The 18,329-nt window shown below is 47.6% G+C and overlaps 1 protein-coding gene across 1 annotated transcript in view; it reads right to left on the bottom strand.

Moving 5' to 3' along the window:
* The window catches only part of SCFD2 (sec1 family domain containing 2), a 402,095-nt gene that overhangs the window by 302,033 nt on the left and 81,733 nt on the right, over positions 1 to 18,329 (bottom strand). The gene's annotated exons all lie outside the window — the stretch shown is intronic.

Raw genomic sequence — 18,329 nt, forward strand, 5'->3', positions numbered from 1 at the left:
CCCTGTCCTCATCAAAAAGCTGGGAGACTGTGGTGTCGATGCCCACACAGTCAAATGTGTCACCAATTGGTTGGAGGGCCGCACCCAGAGGGTGGTAGTGGATGGGTTCTTCTCGACCTGGAAGGACGTGGGCAGTGGGGTTCCGCAGGGCTCGGTCCTCGGGCCCGCACTGTTCAACATCTTCATCAGTGACTTGAATGAGGGGGTAGAAAGCACCCTGTTCAAGTTTGCTGATGACACTAAGATGTGGGGGGATGTGGGTGCACTAGAAGGGTGCAATAGGCTACAAGCTGACCTTGACAAGTTGCAACGGTGGGCGGATGAGAATAGGATGGGGTTTAACACTGATAACTGCAAGGTGTTGCACATGGGGAGGAAGAACCGCCACCACACTTACAGGTTGGGGAACTCCCCTCTTGCCAGCACGGAGATGGAAAAGGATCTTGGAGTCGTCATTGACTCCACGATGAACATGGGCCGGCAGTGTGGGGAGGCAGTCAAGAAGGCCAACTGTACCCTGTCATGCATCCACAGATGCATCTCGAGCAGGTCCAGGGAGGTGATCCTACCCCTCTATGCGGCACTGGTCAGGCCGCAGCTGGAGTACTGAGTCCAGTTCTGGGCGCCACACTTCAAGAGGGACGTGGACGATATGGAAAGAGTTCAGAGGAGGGCCACTCATATGATCAGGGGTCAGCAGGGCAGGCCTTATGAGGAGAGGCTACGGGACCTGAACCTGTTTAGCCTCCACAAGAGAAGGTTAAGGGGGGACCTTGTGGCCTGCTACAAACTGGTCAGGGGGGATCAGCAGGTATTGGGGGAGTCCCTGTTCCCCCGTGCGCTCCCAGGAGTGACCAGGAATAACGGTTACAAGCTGGCGGAGGGTAAGTTTAGATTAGATATTAGGAGGCGCTACTTCACAGTCAGGGCGGCTAGGGCCTGGAACCGGCTTCCAGGGGAAGTGGTGCAGGCTCCTAGCCTGGGGATTTTTAAAAGGAAGTTAGATGAGCACCTTGCCGGGGTCATCTGACCCCGGTGCTCTTTCCTGCCAAGGCAGGGGGTCGGACTAGATGATCTACCTAGGTCCCTTCCGACTCTAGCTACTATGAAACTATGAAACTATAAGTGGAATCTATACACATTTAGACACAGCAAAGCCATTTATGAAGAAACAAGCCTGAAATCTAATTCATGTGGAGAATCAGCTGAGATAGGAAAGTATGAGTATATTTATGCAAAGTACTGGCAAGATCACATTTGGAATATGGTGTAGTTTCTGGTCACCTTTGCTCAAGAAAGATGAACTCAAAAATGGAACAGCTGCAGAGAAAGAATATGAATGAAATAAAACGAGGAATGAAAATGAGAGTACCGGAGAGAAGATTAGAAGAGCTTAGGATAGTTTAGGCTAGTAAAATGAAGGCTGAATGGATAGGAATGCTCTGTATAAATACATCAAGGCAGGTAAACACCAGATGCTGAAAAGCACTAAAGTACACTTTTGGTACAAAAACAAATTGGTATAAATTGGCCTTAAATACATGTAGGCTAGAAATAAAAAGAAAGCTCCTAACCATCAAAATTTGTGTTTTAGTGAGATTCTGGAACAGCTTAATACAAAAAGTGGAGGACTAAAAACCCCAATGATTTAAGATACCACTTAATCAGTTCTTGAAAAGAAATCTTTTGTGGTGCCTGTAGCGGCACAGTAGGTAGACCTGAAGACCCAGGAAGTTCTTTCCAGTTTCATGCTCCCGTGTACATAAGTACAAAATTGAAGGAAAAAAATCATTTGAAAATAGACAGTTTTAATTGAAAGACCTCTTAAAGATATAATACTGAATTGCAACAGATAAAAATCTATCAGCAACCAGGGATATGAACTATTAAGACAGTTAAGAAGTTATTTTCAAATCATCACCTCCTTCAGATAAAAGGTGATTATGAATAACTTCCAATATATATACTGACATCCTCAAAAAACATCTTATCACCAATGTTGTCTTGTGGAATTTGGAAAGGGGGGGGTCTTGTGGAGATTACTTCCCAGAAATTCCCTGCCATGGGGTTTAATACAGGAGGGAATGATTTTCATAGATTCATAGATTCTAGGGTTGGAAGGAACCTCAGTGAGCCATCTAGTCCAACCCCCTGCCCCTGGCAGGCAAGAAAAGGGTCACCAAACCTGGGGCCACGCGAGTTCAGCCAGGTGCCTGTCCAGTCTCCTCTTGAAGACCGCCAAGGATGGAGCGAGCACTACCTCCCACTTGGAAGCCCATTCCGGATCCTGGCAAACCTGACCGTGAAGAACGTTTTTCTAATGTCCAGTCTAAACCTTCTCTCCAGTAGCTTATGGCCATTTTTCCTTATTGTTCCAGGGGGTGCCCTGGTAAACAGATCGTCACCTACTTCATGTTGCTCTCCCCTTATGAATTTGTACACCGCCACATGATCCTCTCTCAGCCTTCTCTTGGAGACCCTGAAGAGGTTAAGATCCCTTAGCCTTTCCTCATAGGGCCTTCCCTGTAAGCCTCTAATCAGACGAATGGCTCTTCTTTGGACCCTCTCTAGGTTGTCCATATCCTGCTTGAACTGCGGCATCCAGAACTGGACACAGTACTCCAGCTGCAGCCTGACCAGTGCTGCATAGACAGGGAGAATCACCTCCCTGAACCTGTTTGTGAAGCACCTACAGGTGCATGACAAGGTGCAATTGGCTCTCCAACTACTTCATCACATTGACAACTCATGTTCATGCTGGAGTCACCAGTGACTCCAAGATCTTTCTGTCTCAGTGGTGCTGAGAAGGTCACCCACCAGGCTATAGGTATGATGGCAGGTCTTTCTCCCTAGATGCAGCACCTTCCATTTGTCCTTATTGAATTGCATCCTGTTGCTCTCTGCCCACTTCCCCAGCCTGTCTAGGTCAGCCTGGATCTGGTTCCTCCTCTCCAGGGTGTTAGCTTCACCCCATATTTTTGTGTCATCTACAAATTTATACAGAGTACTTCCCACCCCCTCATCCAGATCACATTAGCCAGTGGGCTCCAGCAGTTATGTTCCTTGATAATTTTTCCTAGGATTTACCTAAGGATAGAGGTAAGACGGACTGGTATATAGTTCCTCCTTCCTCCCCTTCTTAAAGATCGGGATGACACTGGCCCTCTTCCAATCCTCAGGGACCTGACCTGAGCACCATGATGAAGATGTTGAACAGCATCAGCCCCAGAACTGAGCCCTGGGGGATCTTTGAAAACTCCTGGCGCTCTGGTGTAGTGCCCGAAGACTGGAAGAAGGCCAATGTGGTGCCGATCTTCAAGAAAGGGAGGAGAGTGGATCCGGCTAACTACAGGCCCAGTAGCCTGACTTCTATCCTGGGGAAGATCTTAGAAAATTTTATTAAGGAGGCCATCCTTGAGGGACTGGCACAGGCTAACATTCTAAGGGATAGCCAGCACGGGTTTGTTGTGGGTAGGTCTTGTTTGACCAATCTCATTTCCTTCTATGACCAGGTGACCTATCACCTGGACAAGGGAGAAGAGATTGGTGTCATATATCTTGACTTCAAAAAAGCTTTTCATCTGGTATCCCAGGATCACCTCTTGGCCAAACTGCCCAGTTATGGCCTTGGCTCCACCACGATCCGCTGGCTGGAAAATTGGCTTCATGGTCGGACCCAGAGGGTTGTGATTGATGGCAGTCACTCATCATGGTGCCCTGTAACCAGTGGGGTCCCTCAAGGCTCTGTCCTGGGACCCATACTGTTCAACATCTTCATTAATGATGTGGACATTGGAGTTAGGAGTGGACTGGCCAAGTTCGCCGATGACACCAAACTTTGGGGCAAAGCATCCACGCCAGAAGATAGGCGGGTGATCCAGGCTGACCTGCACAAGCTCAGCAAATGGGCAGATGAGAACCTCATGGTGTTTAACACTGAAAAATGCCAGGTTCTCCACCTTGGGAGGAAAAACCTGCAGCACCCTTATAGGCTCGGCCGTGCTACGTTGGTTAGCACTACAGAAGAAAAAGACTTGGGGGTCATCATTGACCACAAGATGAACACGAGCCTGCAATGCGATGCTGTGGCTAGTAAAGCGACCAAAACGCTGGCTTGCATCCATAGATGCTTCTCGAGCAAATCCCGGGACGTCATTCTCCCCTTCTGCTCGGCCTTGGTGAGGCCGCAGCTGGAGTACTGCGTCCAGTTTTGGGCTCCACAATTCAAAAAGGATGTAGAGAAGCTTGAGAGAGTCCAGAGGAGAGCCACACGCATGATCAGAGGTCAGGAAAACAGATCTTACGATGACAGGCTGAGAGCCATGGGACTCTTTAGCCTGGAAAAGCGTAGGCTCAGGCGTGATCTGATGGCCACCTATAAGTTTATCAGGGGTGACCACCAGGATCTGGGGGAACGTCTGTTCACCAGAGCGCCCCAAGGGATGACGAGGTCGAACGGTCACAAACTCCTGCAAGACCGTTTCAGGCTGGACATAAGGAAGAATTTCTTTACTGTCCGAGCCCCCAAGGTCTGGAACAGTCTGCCAGCGGAGGTGGTTCAAGCACCTACATTGAACACCTTCAAGAGTAAATTGGATGCTTATCTTGCTGGGATCCTATGACCCCAGCTGACTTCCTGCCCTTTGGGCAGGGGGCTGGACTCGATGATCTCCCGAGGTCCCTTCCAGCCCTAATGTCTATGAAATCTATGAAATCTATGAAATTTCATAGTTTCATAGTTTGTAGGGTCGGAAGGGACCTGAGCAGATCATCTAGTCCGACCCCCTGCCATGGCAGGAAAGACTACTGGGGTCAAACGACCCCAGCAAAATGTTCATCTAACCTCCTCTTAAACACCCCCAGGGTAGGAGCCTGCACCACTTCTCTTGGAAGCTGGTTCCAGACCCTAGCCGCCCTGACCGTGAAGTAGCGCCTCCTGATATCTAACCTAAACCTACCCTCTGCCAGCTTGTGACCGTTATTCCTGGTCACTCCTGGCGGTGCTCGGGGAAACAGCGACTCCCCCAATGCCTGCTGATCCCCCCTGACTAGTTTATAACAGGCCACAAGATCCCCCCTCAGCCTTCTCTTTTGGAGGCTGAACAGGTTCAGGTCCCGTAGCCTGTCCTCATAGGGCCTGCCCTGTTGTCCCCTGATCATACGAGTGGCCTTCCTCTGGACCCTCTCCATGCTGTCCACATCCCTCTTGAAGTGCGGTGCCCAGAATTGGATGCAGTACTCCAGCTGCGGCCTGACCAGTGCCACATAGAGGGGGAGGATCCCCTCCTTGGACCTGCTCCAGATGCATCTGTGGATGCATGACAAGGTGCGGATGGCCTTCCTGACTGCCTCCCCACACTGCCGGCCCATGTTCATCTTGGAGTCAATGATGACCCCCACATCCCTTTCCGCCTCCGTGCTGACAAGAGGGGAGTTCCCTAATCTGTAGGTATGGTGCCAGTTGTTCCTCCCGAGGTGCATCACCTTGCACTTGTCCGTGTTGAAACCCATCCTATTCTTGTCCTCCCACCCTTGTAACCTGTCTAGGTCTGATTGTAGCCTGTTGCATCCTTCCAATGTACCCACGTCCCCCAACATCTTAGTGTCATCAGCAAATTTGAACAGGGTGCTTTTTACCCCCTCATCCAAATCGCTGATGAAGATGTTGAACAGTGCGGGCCCGAGGACCGAGCCCTGCGGAACCCCACTGCCTATGCCCTTCCAGGTTGAGAAGGACCCATCTACTACGACCCTCTGGGTGCGGCCCTCCAGCCAGTTGGCAACCCATTTGACTGTGTGGGTGTCTACACCACAGCCCCCCAGTTTCTTAATGAGAACGGGGTGAGAGACAGTGTCAAAAGCTTTCTGGAAGTCCAGGAAGATTATATCCACTGCTACCCCTGCGTCTGACGATCTGGTGATCTGATCATAAAAGGCCACCAGGTTGGTGTGACAGGATCTGCCACTGATGAACCCACGTTGGTTGCCCCTAAGCATGCAGTCTCCTGCTGGCCCCTCCTGGATGTGTGCCAGCATAATTTTCTCAAACAGCTTGCCTAGGATCGAGGTGAGACTAACCGGCCTATAGTTTCCCGGGTCCTCCTTCCTGCCTTTTTTGAAGATGGGGACCACGTTGGCCCTCTTCCAGTCCTCCGGTACCTCACCAGAGCACCACAAGTGCTCATAAAGTTGTGCCAGGGGACTTGCAATGACCTCGGCCAGTTCCTTTACAACTCTAGGGTGGAGATCATCCGGGCCGGCTGACTTGAAAACATCCAACCCCTCCAGAAGCTCCCTAACTAAATCCTCGCTAACCTGTGGTCCAGGTGTGCCTCCCCCGGGGCCCGAGGGGGGTCCAGCAGGGAGGTGGCTGTCCTGGTCCCTACTTAGGAAGACGGAGGCAAAGAAATTGTTAAACATGTTAGCTTTGCCGTCTGGTATGACGACCAAGTTTCCCATGTCGTCCTGCAAGGGCTCCACATTACCTGGGACCTTCTTTTTACCCCCTATGTATTTAAAAAAAGACTTCTTATTGTCCGTAATCTGGGAAGCTAGTCCTTGGCCTTCCTAACTGCCCCCCTGCATCCCCAAGCAACTACAGAATAGCCCTCCCTGGTGATGACCTCTTCTTTCCACTGGGTATAAGCCTCCTTTTTAGCAAGGAGACATTCCCGGATGCTTTTGGTGAGCCACGGAGGCTTGTGTGCTCTCCTGCTCCCTTTGATCCTCGTTGGGATTACCTTCCTTTGGGCTTGGAGGATCACCGCCTTAAGGAGCGACCACTCTCCTTGGACACCTGGCTCCCCTCCCCCCCGGGACCTCAGGACTTCTCCAGCTATCCTCCTTAGTTCACTGAAGTCTGCCCTCCTAAAATCTAGGGCTGCTGCCTTACTGCATGCCTTTGCCACCTTGCGCTGGATGGTGAATTCCAGCAGGCGATGATCGCTGTCACCCAGGTGGTCAAGCACTCGCAGCCCCCTCACCAGGTCATCACCCATGGCCAGCACTAGGTCCAAGAAGGCGTCCCTCCTGGTGGGGCTGTGCACCTCCTGGGTTAGATGGAGGTCCTGCACTCTGGCCAAGAACCTACGGGAGCGTTCAGACCTGGCTGACTGCTCTTCCCAGCAGATGTCCGGGAAATTCAGGTCCCCTATGACAACCACATCCTTAGCCTTCACTACCTCTGTGAGCTGACCCAAGAATTCCTGGTCAAGCTCTTCTCCCTGGTTGGGAGGTCTGTAGTAGACTCCCACCATTAAGTCTCTTTCCCCTCGACTGCCTTGTACTCTAACCCAAAGCACTTCAGAGTGCCCCTCCCCTGGCTCCTTGCTAATTAACGAGGATGTGTATTCCTCCTTGATATAGAGTGCCACGCCCTCACCCCTCTTTGCTATCCTGTCCCTCCTGTACAGCCTATAGCCCTTGACATTGACCGTCCAATCATTTAAACCCTTGCTAAAATACTGGTATTGCTTGTGTGTCCGATACATTAGGATTTGAGACTGGAACAGTCTTAGTGATCAATTCATTTCCATTCACCCCACCCCATAACTAAATTTAATATAACAGAACAGGCGCAGGAAAACACCAACTTGTAGGGTTCACATCCCCATGTCAACTTAACACTGCTGTGGAGGAGTTGTCAGTATGAATTTACTGTTTCTCATTACCAGAGGCTATGGCTACTATGTGGGCCAAAAGCAGTAGAGCTGCATCGTAGGCCAGCAGGGGGTGCTCCTGCATTGAGCCACCCACCTCACTGTGCCTGGCCACCTTCCAGGCTCCGAATGCCTCCCTGGGGGTGTCTCACATCTGGATGAGTCCCTTTCTGGTGCACACCCACTAGCGTGGGGCTAATGCTGCCACCACCCAGGGTCTGGACTGATCCTGGCCCTGTGCCCCTGGGAAACGCAGGCTTAGTAGTCCTTGAGGGTTCTCAACCCACTCCAAGAACTTGGGGTGCTTCCCTTAGTCTGAAGCACAAACAGTGGTCTCCCTTAGTTAGCTGAACCAAGGGGACCCCCAAGGCATAATTTAGACCCACTCCCAATAAGTCTCCCATGCTAGATACAAAGGAAAATTTTATTAGCTGGCCAATAAGCACTGCTGATGGAGAGTACCAATATTTTAAAGCAGGAATACAGACTTTCCTGAAGTTTATCTGAAAGTACTGAGTCTTTGATAGTTTTGGCCTAATGAGTTTCTAAAAGTAACATTTTAATATTTATCATACCATTCAAGTATTATTTTTTCTAAATGCCTTTGTCCTATTCTTCCTATGCGTCAATTTCTAGCTATGGTTATTCTCCAACATTCTCCATCCCATTCCAAATTACCTCACTGGGTATTCCCTCCATATCATCAAAATTTAGGTTAGAACTTGTAACCAAAGTCAGTAAGTTTATTAGTTCAATTCAACCCTTAGTCTGAGGATTAACAAAACTACTCAGCGAGAGTTGCCTATCATCTTTCCCAAAGCCTGATGCTTGACTAAACTGTTTAGGTAGGTTACTTTTGCACTCTTTAAAAAATGAAAGCCTTAGCATTGAAAGTTGCATTCTATACAGTTTAAAAGCAAGAAACTGTGAAGGTTTCTCTCTCAATAATAAGAGTTTAGGTAACAGGAGACAGCCTTTGTTTCTGTCACTGTATTGGTGTTTCAACTTCTGTCAGTCACCTTGTCAATAAAAGAACACAATAAAGGAATCCAGACTCAATCTAGATTTACTGTCCCCCGTTAACATTGTCCAGCAAGGCTGCTTTTGAAATCACAGAACATTTGCAGCAAGGTTTTTCTTACTGCCAGATGAAATCATGAAATGCCACTTTCAGACAATGACCACAACATGCATCAAACCAGCAACAGTGAAAGACAGGAAATCAGAATTAAAGAAAAATAATCTATTTTCTATCCTGGAAGTTGGACTCTAAACCCTAAAACAGAACTTATAAAATCTAGCCAAATCTTAAAAGTGATTTGTAAATTCAAACAAGCACTGAACCTTGCTAACCTCATCACCAGAAGCCAACTTCCTACAGCCCAAAACACACCAAATGGATCCAGGCCATGCCATGACAAGACATGCAAAACCTGGCAACAATATTTCCAGTAAGGAGATATCTTCACAATACATATTTCCATCAGGGCACCAAGTATGTGGAGACACGAAGCAACAACTGTGCACCAGAATGAGCACACACCAAAAATCTATCAAAGACAAGAACAGAACACCACCTGTCTCCAATCTCTCAGGCCTGATCCTTAAAGGGAATTTACAAACCAATTTTCACAGACGAGCCTATGAACTGCATTTCATCAAACTCCTCCGTACAGAAAGTCATAGACTCAATATAGACACTGGAATTCTGACACACTACAACCTGCCAGACATCTGATTCCCCAGGTACTTTTACCTGCACTGCTACATCCCTCCACCACCCCAGCCTGTCCCTCACCCCCTGACGCCTCCATTTCCATTTTCACTGACTGGCTTTCTTGCCTGCATTTCATGCCAGCCTCTGGCTTATTTACTATTCCTTCTATCCAGGAACAGCATACACACCAAATGCAGATGCTTCCTCAGCCTGACGAAATGTTTTTCAACCCAAAATCTGGCATCCCAGGCAGCTAAGCTGAGCTCACCTGGAGCCTCAAAACTCCAATGCAACCAGCAAGCCTCGGGCCTGTTAAAGATGTGACGAGTCTGGGCTTTCCCCAGCCAGGACTGTGTGCATGCGTGTGATGGCTGGAGGTTATGGTGCCTCCTACCTATCTTTCACCAGGAGGATCCTCGGTCCTGGCATTTCCTGGGACTGCCACGTCACCGGCAGTCTCACCAGGCGCCCCAACCCTGGCATAGTGGAGTTTTAGTGGTCATGCCCAGGACCTCCTCCTTCCCCACAGCCTCAGCTCATACCTCTAAGTTTGTCCTGGCATGGGAGCTCAGCAGGGATATGTTCTTCCCCTGCTGGCTGGTGATGCAGTAAGTGCCACCTCCAGGTCTGAGAGTGGGGCATTAAATGGTTTTAAAAAAATGAAAAAAGAAAATAGGTATGGACAGAGTGAGGAGGGTGGCATTCAATCTGTCTACACCTGGAGCTTGGGGAACCCCAGCAGCAGGAGGTTCACCTTTAGGAACACCAGCTGCTCTACCAAACCATGATCCAAGCATGTGTGGTGGGGTGTCACTATATCACCAGCAATGCTTAATACCATCTCGCTTGGAACACTGTTCAGTGGACAGGACAGGTGTTCCTGGGCAACCATGGCCAAATCCAGTCACACCTGACTGCAGCTTGCCCAGGAGGCCAAAGGGTTGCACAGCAGTGGCTCCATGTCCTTGGTGAGATAGGCAGCCACCAAGACCTGAATGCTACCTGCCTGATGGTGTGGTCTGGTGCCTCTGGATCCTAGCATGGAAGCCATGCCCTTGGCCCACACTGGCAGCACCTGTGGTGGAGGAGGAGACTGGCTGGTGGATGGCATGCTAGCATGGGACAGTGGATCCCCCACTGCCATGTCCCCCTGCCCCCGCCCTTCTGTCTCCCTGACTCTCTTCACCAGCACCTCCATCCACTGATCCAGGGTTTTGCTGATGTTCCCCTTCACCCTCAGGTCACACATGGCAGCCAGTATGTGGACCATACTGGACCTCAAAGGATCTCTCCTGATGCCCTCACCAGTACCTGCATGTCTGGTGATGGCGGCTTGCCCCAGCCAGGAACATCGATCACCCTGGAAGCTCTCCATCTGGCTCTGAAGTTCCCTCACTACATGGATCACCTGGCTAAGGAGGGCTTCAGCAGTGCTGAGGCTCTCTGTGGCCTTGAAGAAAGGCTTGAAGACCACCAAGATCTGGGAGATGGTATCCCACTCAGCTCTGTTCAGGGGGCTGCTGATCCCAATCTCCCCGAGCATGGCCAGCTTATGGATGGCCTTCTGTTGCTTCTCCAGCCTCTCGAGCATCAGGTACGTGGAGTTCCACCAAGTCTCCACATCCTGCATCATTTTGTGCTGTGGGATGTTCAGCTGTGTCTGTTTGTTCTGCAGCATCTTGCCCACCTTGACGTTCCGGTGGAAGCAGCCTGCCACCTTCCTGCATTTTTAAATGAACTTGCTGGTGGTGCTGGTGCTGTCACCGGCAGCCCTGGTCCCACCCCACCTCCTCAAGGCATGCCTGACAATGAGGTGTAACTTGTGTGCCACACAGTGGATGCCAACAAAGTTGGCATCATGGACCGCCTTGACCATATTGGCCCCATTGTCAGTGACTATGAACCCGTGAGTGAGCTTGCCCTGGAGAACAAGCCACACCTGCATCAAGCAGTTCATGGCCCCCACGATCTGTGTTGCCATGTGGGACTCATCCATCACCTCGGTTTGAAGGAGAGCCCACCGACAGCCTGACTGGTCGCAACAGTGCCCTGTGAGGGAGAGGTATGCATGATCTCCACCCCGGCTGCTCCAGATGTCCAAGGTGAAGTGTAAGGCCACCTGCGGACCTGCCTTGTGCAACTCCTCCCTCAAGTACTCCCTGCATTCCTCATACAGGGAGGGCACCACTATTCTGCTGAAGGTGGTATGTGGGCAGTTGGCATGATGAGGCCACAAGCACTATGAGTCACCTGAACCCTGGCCACTCAACTGAGGAGAAGGGCTGGCCATCCACAGCAAGCATCTCCCAATGGTCTGAGTGATCTCGCTCATCTTTGCAACGCGCTCCCTTTTCTGTCCACCTTTCCCACACTGTTCCACAGTGACCTGCCTCTGCTTTGGGGTGACGAGAGCTTTGGAATGAGAGGGGGACTTCCCTTTGGGTGTGCTCCCATTGGTTCTAGGCTGAGGAACAAGGGGAAGGGGGTGGTGCCCACAGAGATGCATCAGCATCCCTGTGATGTTCATATGTTTTGTTCCCTTGCCCTGGCTGATTTTGGCTCAGCAGTGCAGGCAAATAGCATATGTGGGATCATCTGCCAACTCAAAATGATCCCAGACCTCACTACCCACTCGTTTTGGGGTGTGGGTGCATGTGTGGATGCTGCCTTTCCCCCCTCCTCATGAGGCAGAGGCACAGCAACAGGAGGAGCAGACTCAGCTGAACCACTTGCCTCCACAACCTCTACCTCAGCCTCCTCTGAAGTGCCTTCTAGGGAAAGAGACCTGGTTCTAGGGGAAACTTGAGGGGTGTGGAGCATAAAGTTAGCTGATTCCCCCTTCTTCCCCAGAATTTCCCTTGCTAGGGCACTCATTTCCAGCTCCAGCTCTTCCTTTGGCACTAGAAGGCTAAGCACATGAAGAGACATGGAGGTGGAGGAGACTTTCATGCTGGTGCTGCTGTTTGTTGTCATAGTGGTAGTGGGGGGCAGGGGTTATGGCTGATGCTCTTCAGGGGGATGCAGACTCGGGCACAGGCACTGATCCCCTCTCCTTGCTGCCACACCTGGAGTACTATATCCAGTTTTGGGCTCCCCACTACAGAAATGATTTGCATAAATTGGAGAGTCCAGCAGAAGGCAATAAAAATGTTTAGGTGGTTGGGGAACCTGACTTCTGAAAAGAGGTTGGAGGGAACTCGGCTTGTCTGGAGATGAGAAGACAAGAGGGATTTAATAATGGCCTTCAACTACCTGAAGGGTGGTTGCAAAGAGAATGGAGCTAGATTACTCTCAGTGGTGGCAGATGACAGAACAAGGAGCAATGGTCTCAAGTTGCAGCAAAGGAAGTTTAGGTTAGATATTAGGAAAAACAGTCTCACTAGGAGGGTAGTAAAGCACTGAACACGTTGCCTAGGGAGGTTGTGGAATCTACTTCCTTAGAGGTTTTTAAGCCATGGGTAGACAAAACCTTGGCTGGGATAATATTGGTCCCATTTTGAACAAGGGGCTGGACTTTTGGACTAGATGACCTCCTGAGGTCCCTTCCAACCCTAGTTTTCACAGTTCTATGATTGTATGAGAAGCAAATAAGAAGCATTCCCTCTCACTAATCCAGTGGATTAAGAAAACATGCATTTTGGTTCCTAACAGAGGAGGAAGGCATAACTATTGATTTGGATTTTAGCTGGCCTTTTCAAGCCAATTCTTTGCCTTGTTCTCCATTGTGGTTCCCCAAGACCAACTTTTTCTTTGAACAGAATTTATCTGAAAATTATCCAGATGCTATTTGAATGGCTTTTGATAAGCATGTCTGAAGAATTTTCTAACAAGTCAGCTGAAAAGGAATCTTGTATAGAGATATATTAAATGACAGAATCATATACATCTTAGATCTTTGGTGCGGTCAGCCTGCGGGGGAAGCTGCTACATTTGGCAACCGAGCCCTGGGGGTAAGGAATGGGAGTAAGATGCTGCTATGAGGTGTCAGGTGTCACCAGCAAGAACAAGACTAATGCTGCTTCCCTGATTCCTCAGCCACTGCCAAATGACAGGGCTTTGGATCCTCATCCACTACATCAAACTATGGTGGCTGGAGGATCAGGGAAGAATAAACCTGGCTTTTGGAAGTACACCTCTTACAGCAGTGACCTGCTCCTGATCCACTCAGCTAGACAGGAGGCTTAAGCCCTCCACCTTCATTCCAGAACCCAGGAAATGAACTCTATCAGGAATGCCTTGAGAAAACAGAGATCAGAGCAGTACTTGGGAGGGCTTAATTTGTGTCACACTTGCCAAAGAATTTGGTCACCACTGTTTTAAATTCAACTGCTGTTACTAGAAATTTAAAAACAGGCCAAAATACTTTTTGACATTTAAAGAGAAAAAATTCTAAAGACACCACATAATGCAAAGAACTCTTACCCTTAACCTGAAAGCACAGCACAAATTCCAACATTCGTAAAACAAAACAACAAGCTATCAACAAATATTGGGGAGATACTGCCTTCGTGACCTGGAATGCTGACATGGCATAAACTTCAACCGCTAGAAGTTCCCAGAAAATTCTGCTAGCGCTGCTCTCCCCATCCTGCTGTACTTTACTTGGTATTTACGCTTTAAGGCTAAGTACAGACAGTCAAAAAGCCTGAGGCTGAATCAATTCAATCTTTGAAGGTTAGTCTAATCTGTGAAGAATGAATCTTTAAGCAAGTAAACAGACATTCACTTTTCATTATGGAAATGTAGCCACATGCCTGCAGTGGCTCAGGCCAGAAGCCAGAGGGCCCTAGAGCACACCTCCCTGCTCGGCTAGGGCAGACGGCTTGGGCCAAGGCTAGCCCACCCACTCTGCCAGGGGGGTCTGCAGAAGAGGTGCAGCATCCTGGGATGCTGGGGGACTGTAAGTTAACTTGAATCTGGGAGAGATCTGGGACAGAAGTTCAATAAACCAATTTAACCTAAATCAGTTAAGTCTGAAACTAAATCCATCCAGATTTATTTCAGTCATTTTGAAAGCAGTTTATGTACACTGAACTTCAGAGCTTCTGATCACTTATACCAGTTCACATGTAGTTTCTGACCCTAGCCTAAAAGGAGCTCTCCAGGAGCTCCCCAAATCTATTGACAGCTTTGCCCTGAATAATGGCATTACAAAGCAATAAGAACTTGAGAGTCACACTCCACCAGTGGTCTCCCAAGCTCACAATTAATGCTCAATGTTGCCTAGTCTCTGTAAAACATTAATCTCCACAAATACTGTTAAAATGGAAGAGATGGAATAAGAGATATCAATTCACTCCTCTCTTTCCCTCCCCTCATCTGATTAGCCACTGCAGTTTGCTCAACCTTAGCCTTGGGGTAGTTTTTGCAGGCAATGTATATGTTCCCTAAAATTAAACATTTGTAATGGAAATGTAGTTAGGCCCCTAAATGAAAAACAGGACTCATTTTGCTCATTTCAGCCATCTGAGAGAGCAAAAGCTTCTCATCAGAAATTCTTAAATGAAAGCTCCAAAGGGATCTCAAAGCCTTCTCTGGATAGTGAGCACCTTGCTGAAAAATAATATTATTTATTTGTGACACTGGTGGGGGAGGGTCCTTCCTGCAACAACTGAAAAGCAGTTTCCAACGTGCGTGAATACTTGCTTAACAAACATTAAGGTTCTTTGGGTAGATGTGACATCTTTTATTAGACAAACTAAATAGTTGGAAAAATTGTTCTTTGCGAGCTTTTGAGCATAAACACCCTTCTTCAGGCATATTGAGTGCTAGTGAATTATGAGCTTTCCTGGGTAGAAGTAACAAGCATACTTTTAAAGAATCAAATTTCACCTTAAAAATTAAAATGAGACCAAAGAGTAATAGCTGCATACAATTGAACACTGACACCAGAGATGTCCCATGCCCAGGGGGTGGGTGCAAAGCCAGTGCTCAGGTGGGGAAAAGAGACTTCTCTCATAACATACAACCCCCTTCCTGGCTGCTGGAAGGGTGGAGGAAATGAAGCACTCAGCTGCCAATAGATGGAAGGGGAACAGTTACAAAGACTCCCTTTCTTCTTCCACAGCTGGTTTCTTAAGCCCCCTCATTCTCCTTCCCTCCCAGAGTGGGAGGGCATGATGCAAAAGGTATCAGTAAAAGAAAAAAAAAACAACTTGAACTGTGTTCCTCCAACAGACACTCTGTGCTCCATAAAACAAGGAGAAGAGGTGAAAAACACACACGTGCATACGTATGTGCACGCGCACACCTACACGTAGGCAAGAAAGTAATTTGGTTTATTGTGCTAGGTAGGTATAGACATGTTAGAGCCCTAAACACAATAGCAGTTTTTCTTAACTTTTTCTGAAAATAAGAAAACAGTACAGAATATGGCTTAGTCTCCCAGACAGGACTCCCATGCTGCCAGCATCACATATGATGCAGTGTTTTTAGCCAGGTGGCCACTGCAGGAGGGCTCAAACACCACATGGATTTTTTTCCCCCCAAATGTAATTCATTCATCATTTCCAACAAAAATACAGCTTTTACATTCTGACACAGCTGGTCTTAGTAAAAAGGGTAAGTTAACTTCATACTGGAAAACGATGCCTCTGCAAAGTAAGTTTGACAGGGCCTAAACATTTTTAAAGCAGCCCCTCTCAACATGGGGCATGATAGAGAATATACCTAAGGAGCAGCAGCCAATACGGAATCCATTAGAATTGATCACTATACATAGAGCCCAAATACGTCCATGAAAACAGACAAGGCACAGGATTCAGAGACTCAAAAGCTCCTTCATCTGCCTCTCAAACCTGTGTGGCCACACTGGTATTATACTGAAGGCAGGCAGACTAAATAAAAGCATTTAACAGAGGAGAGCTGTTAAAATCTTAGTCCTGGGCATATGATAGTGTGATACTTCATTTCCAGCTGCCTTAAGGGGTTTTACGATATTCTATAGCATGATGAATTTGGCACTGCATATACCACAGACATAGTACTTCTTTAAAGCTCCAGTGGACAGCAGGCAGGTATAATTGAACAATTTCAGGTTTTGGCATTATGTGAAGTTTTCTCCATGTAATAGTAAGTGAAAAGATATCATTTCAGTTGGGGGGAAAAAAAAAAAAAAAAAAAAAGCAAAAAACCCCTGTCCTTTCCTTTGCATCATTGCCAAAACTATCAGAAAACTCATATTTCTTTGTAGCTATGAGCTGATAAAAGGAATAGAAACTGATAAATCTACAGGCAAGTAGTAAACTGCAAATATGCACAAAGACTTAGTCATCTAAAACCAATCTTCAAATCCTTTGGGAGCTGAAAATCTATCAAAGTCCCAAGCAATATGGCCTCCAGAGAAATGTATTCATCGCCAACTCTGATATAGTATGGGGGAAATAAGAATCCCTTTGTCACGATGTTGGCTTCATCCTTCAGACGCTTGCTCACAATAGAACTTTCAAGAAAAGCCTCCACTTAAATAATTAAGAGTTCATACCACTGGACTGGGAAGAGAAAGTATTGATGTTTCTGCACCAGAAAGCAGTGAATGTGGCTGATGAATTATGGAGTCTCAAAGTTGATTTTTCCTGAGGGTAAAACCGAATTTCAACATTATAGAAGTTCAAGTCTTTATCACACCAAGGTGATAAAGAATACTTGTCTATATGTATTCCCTGTGATAAATTCTCCCCCCCACACAAATATATCATTAAGCAACACATCAGCAAAGAAATCAGTAAAGAACATTCTTACTTATCATGCCCTTCTTTTCAGCTCTGATAACAGCCCTCACAGAGCTGGCATCTTCTCACTCTTCCAAAATATTCGTTTGCAGTATACTGTTACATAGATGTAATATTTTTGGCTAATAGTCTAATAAATGTACATATTAGATATACTGTAAAGAACATATATGTGAATTCACCTTGTATTTTTCAGTTTCTGAGTTAACTGCACTTCTGACTCCTTTGTCATTTCCTACTCATGCCTTGGGTCTTTTGCTAATGGGGGTTTTAGGTTTCAGTCCCTTGCAAAAACATGCAAAAACAGTGATATCAGGTATAACTGACTCTCTCACCTGCAGTGAGTGTAACACCTGCAACTTCGCTCATTTTCCTGGCCAATGACAGGTTTAAGCAATGACCAAATACTTTGCTGCCATAATAAAAGCTGCAATTTAAGACAAAAACATTATGGGGTAAACTACCATAAAACAGCAGCTCATATACATGTCTCTCGCTAGTCAGGCACCTAGTTTCTGCAGACAGAGAGAGACTCTGAGGTGTCCAACATATGGCTTGTGGGCTGCATCCAGCATGCACAGCTCTGTTATCTGGCCACTGGTGCTGCTCCTGGGTCTGAACTAACATGGAATGGCCCTGCAGGCAGGGCCTGGGATGCATGCTGCATGTGGTGTCTGTTCCAGCTGGCCTGGGACCAGCACTCCATGTGGTGCTCATAGGCACCTCAATACAGTATGGATCCTGGAGCAGCTGGAATTGGTGCTGTGTTTGGTACTACACACTGTGTCCACTCTGGAAGCTGTACCACATGCAATGTCGATTCCAGAATGGCCACCACAAGTGATGGACCCAGCATGCAGGGGGTGGGATTCCAAGGTCCATGGGCCCATTGGCCCAATCCAGTCCAAGGACCAGTCCCACAACACTCACCTGACCCACAGGGCCAGATGATTTTGACAATCTCATCTAAAGCCTCTGACAGTTTTACAGAAACTTTTTCTATCTGGGGCACAGATACACGTAAAACCATAAAGATGTATGTAGCATTTATGACAGTGGTACAACAGTGTTGAGTGTTCCAGTGGTCCCTACCTGTCACATATCAATATAACATACTCAGAATAGTCTACAGAGTTTCATCTGTTACAATAATCTTTTTTTTTTAATTTCATGGCTTTATCTTTTATGTTCCAAATAAATTTTACATATTTACTACTTGCATTT

The sequence above is a fragment of the Crocodylus siamensis genome, chromosome 2 (genome assembly GCF_052110815.1).
Source record: "Crocodylus siamensis isolate JL-2025a chromosome 2, ASM5211081v1, whole genome shotgun sequence".
Taxonomy (NCBI): Eukaryota; Metazoa; Chordata; order Crocodylia; family Crocodylidae; genus Crocodylus; species Crocodylus siamensis.